Source organism: Chlorocebus sabaeus, chromosome 22 (assembly GCF_047675955.1).
Source record: "Chlorocebus sabaeus isolate Y175 chromosome 22, mChlSab1.0.hap1, whole genome shotgun sequence".
Taxonomy (NCBI): domain Eukaryota; kingdom Metazoa; phylum Chordata; class Mammalia; order Primates; family Cercopithecidae; genus Chlorocebus; species Chlorocebus sabaeus.
The window spans coordinates 33,819,995-33,824,056 of record NC_132925.1 but is presented as its reverse complement, the minus strand read 5'-3'; the positions used below and the strand labels follow the sequence as shown (position 1 = coordinate 33,824,056).

At 39.6% G+C, this 4,062-nt stretch overlaps 1 pseudogene; it reads left to right on the top strand.

Annotated features, from left to right (window-relative positions):
• Nucleotides 1–210: 210 nt before the first annotated feature.
• LOC103228676 (histone H2B type 1-H-like) lies at nt 211–575 on the top strand (annotated as a pseudogene).
• The last annotated feature ends 3,487 nt before the right edge of the window (nt 576–4,062 follow it).

Sequence of the window (4,062 nt, the reverse complement as noted above, 5' to 3'; positions counted from 1 at the left end):
CTGCAGCCCCACGCCCTACTTTGCCTTTGTTTATTGAAGTCCTAATACGTGCTAGGCATTGTGCTCGGTCCCAGAGACATAATAATGAATGATGCAGATATGGTCCTAATCTCATGAAGCTTACAGTTTGGTAGTCAAGACAAACATGAGATTACTTCCCGTTTTCTCGAGGCGCTGTTAGTTCGCCTCGACCTGTAGTTCGCCCGCGACATGCCAGATCCATCAAAGTCCGCTCCTGCTCCAAGAAGGGCTCCAAGAAGGGCGCGACTGAGGCGCAGAAGAAGGACGGCAAGAAGCGCAAGCGTAGCCGCAAGGAGACGCACGTGTACGTGTACAAGGTGCTGAAGCAGGTCCACCCCGATACCGTCATCTCCTCTAAGGCCATGGGGATCATGAACTCCTTTGTCAATGACATCGAGCGCATCGCCGGCGAGGGTTCCCGCCTGGCGCATTACAACAAGCGCTGGATCATCACCTCCAGGCAGATCCAGACCGCCGTGCGCCTGCTGCTGCCCGGGGAGCTGGCCAAGCACGCCGTGTCCGAGGGCACCAAGGCTGTCACCAGAGCTAAATAAACTTGCCAAGGAGGGACTTTCTCTGGAATTTCCTGATCTGACCAAGAAAGCTTCTTACCAAAAGAAGCACAGTTGCTTTCTGTTACCTCATTATCTACTGCAGAAAAGAAGACTGAAGAATGCAACCACACCTGGATGGACTTTTCCACAGGATAAAGCTGGCCTCTTGGTCTCATTCAGATTCCAAAGAGAATCATTTACAAGTTAATTTCTGTCTCCCTGGTTCATTCCTTCTCCCTAATAATCATTTACTGTTCCTCAAAGAATTGTCTACATTACCTATCTCCTCTTTTGCCTCTGAGACAGGGTGTATAATCTTCTGTAACCCACTGAGGGGTTGGGGTAATCATGCCATGGTCCCCAGCCCTGTACATTAATAAATTTGTATGCTTTTTCTCTTAAACAAAAAAAGTAAAGACAAACATTAAATAAATATGCACACGCATGAGTGTATAATTATGATTCCAAATTGGGTCAATATTAAACAAGGAGACTTTTATGAGAAAAAAATAATAGGAAACACTAACTTACTGTAGATTGAAGGGCCAGGGAAGATCACTCTGAGAAAGTAAAAGACGAATCTGAGGAAGCAAGAGAGGCCTCTAGGATAGAAATGAGTTTTTCTTGAAATGAGTCTGGGGAATATTGTTCCATGCAAAGCAAAGAATATGTATGAAGCTTCCAAGAAGGGAAAAAAGCATGTTAGTTCAAGCTTTTAATGAAAGTCTGAAGGCTAGTGAGTTTAGAACTGTTGTCCAGTACAGTGGTCATTGGCCACATATGGTTATTTAAATCTAGATTTAATTAATTAAAATTAAAATCTGTTCCTCAGTTGCTCTAGACACATTTTAAGTACTCAGTAGTTACATATGGCTACTATATTGAACAGTGCAAATATGGAACATTTCCCTTATTGCAGAAAGTTCTGTTGGAGAGCATTAGTCCAAAGCATATGTAGAGATCTATAGTATATTTGAAATAACATTCATATGGCATTTTCGTTAAGTGGAAAATTATAAATGGAAGGCTTTTAAGTATCAGTATACAAACCAGGAAGTAGAATAATCTCAAATATATTAAAAATAAATGTTCAATCATTGGATGAAAAGCTGATGGTGTACTTAACATGGATGTATCTGGCTGTAATACCTGGACCACTGATCAATCTTAGCACAAAAAAGATGGCCCACCATTGTGTACTTCCAGATGGAATAACACATCATCACCTATGAAACAGTCTTGCAAAAAAAAGTCAAACCTGAACCTGCTCAATCCTTTAGATTAGCACTATCCAACAGAAATATAATGCATACCACATGTATAATTTTAAGTTTTCTACTAGCCTCATTAAAAAAGTAAAAATGAATAGGTGAAATCAATTTTAATATATTTTTATTGAATCTAACATACTCAAAAATCATTGAAATTATGACTGAAGCATATAATCAATGTAAAAATAATTAATATTTTGCATCTTCTTCTATTAAGTTTTGGAAATTTGTTGTATTTTTACATTATCAGCACATCACAATTGAGACTAGCTGCATTTCAAGCACTGAGTAGTCATATGGATGCTGATTCAAACTAACAGAAAAAGAATTATGAGCTGATGGAGGAAATGTGAATACCATCAGAATATTTGGTTATAGTGAGACCCTATTGTTTCTTTTCAGGTATAATAACAGTACTGTGTTTAAGTTTTTAAAGAGAGTCCTTATCTTGTAGATGCATATTGAAATATTTATGAATGAGATTATATAACATCTAGGATTTGCATCAAAATAATCCAGTGGTGTCTGTATGGGGCATGAATAAGAATGTAGACGACACAAGATTGGCTATGAGCTGATTGGTTGAAACTAAGAAAATGACACCAGCTTGCTGTTTAATGTTACTGTTGAAGAATAGAGAGGGTCTTGTTCATTGAACCCACTACAAATGAGATAATGGAATTAGGATTAGCTGTTATTACTGTCAATCACTTCTGACCTGAGGGGAGATTATAACAATGGCTAGAATGCTTCCTCTGACTGTGAAGCAGACGTCCAATTGTGGGCAATATTTCTGCCACCCTACAGCTGAGAAAAAAAAAAAAAGATTGTGGCTCTAAATCTACTCAGTTATATGGGGGAAAAAAAAAAAAAAAAAAGGAAATTTCAGCTGCTCTCAGGGAAGAAAACAAATGTTTCCAACCCAGATTGAACCAGAGTGTTCCTGGGGAGAAGCTAGCGTGGTGGAGACAGCACTAACCCAAATATGAAACCTCCAAAGGAAAGTTAAGACTCAGAGTGAGAAGACTGAGCTACTGTGATCAGTTAACCATTCCCTCATGGAATATCACTTTCTTTCCGGTACTAAACTTTGGGAGTCTGCATTTTGTTTTACCAAAGAAGGCAATGATCCTTTCTTCTGTATTACTCCCATAGACTAGTCAGTCAGCAAATTGTGAAGAACGGGATGAATGACAGAAAGATAATCAGAGAGGAAAAAGAGCACTATGGGAAGAACATGGTCAGATCTGGGAGGAATTCTCAGGCCTTTTTATTAGTGGACTGGAATTTTCTTCCCTTGGTAAAGCAAAGCTCTATGCATCTTTTTCATTGAGAGCCAGGGTCTCACTCAGTATCCCAGACTGGAATACAGTGGCATGATCATAGCTCATTGTAGCCTTGAATTCCTGGGTTCAAGCAATTCTCCCACCTCAGCCTCCTGAGTAGGCAGGACTACAAGCATGAGCCAACACATCCAGCTACTTTTTTTTTTCTTTTTTTGGCAGAGGGGGTGGGTAGAGATGGGGTCTTCCTTTGTTGCTCAGACTGGTATCAAACTCCTGGCCTCAACAGATTCTCCTGCCTCAGCCTCTCAAAGCTCTGGGATTATAGGCATTGCACCCTATGTATTGTGTTTTAAATTACCAAGTCAACTTTTTTTTTTTTAATTCCCCATAAGTACAGTAGATTCACATTCATCAACCGGAATATTCTTATTTTAGTTGAGAAAACAAGGTGAGAAAGACTTTCACCTTTTCATACCATAGTTCTTTGTATATTCCACTAGCAAAGTGATTATTATGCTGTTTTGTAATGAAGTATTTATTTCATCCACTAAGCTGTGATTTCAAAAGTAAAAACCTTGACATTTTCACCTTTGAATCTCCATCCACATAATGTGGGGCATAGTAAAGGCAATACATATTGAATGAACAGACCATCCATTCAACAAATACTGAGCCTCCAGATTAGTTAACAGTACAAAATGGCAACTTTGAAAATCTTTTACCTCCAAATGAACACTTCAAATGTGGCTTCTTGTCACTGACCTCAAAATCACCTTTTTATCGGTTTTTTTTTTTTGTTTGTTTGTTTGTTTTTTTTTTTGAGACGGAGTCTTGCGCTGTCGCCCAGGCTGGAGTGCAGTGGCGCAATCTCGGCTCACTGCAAGCTCCGCCTCCCGCGTTCACGCCATTCTCCTGCCTCAGCCTCCTGAG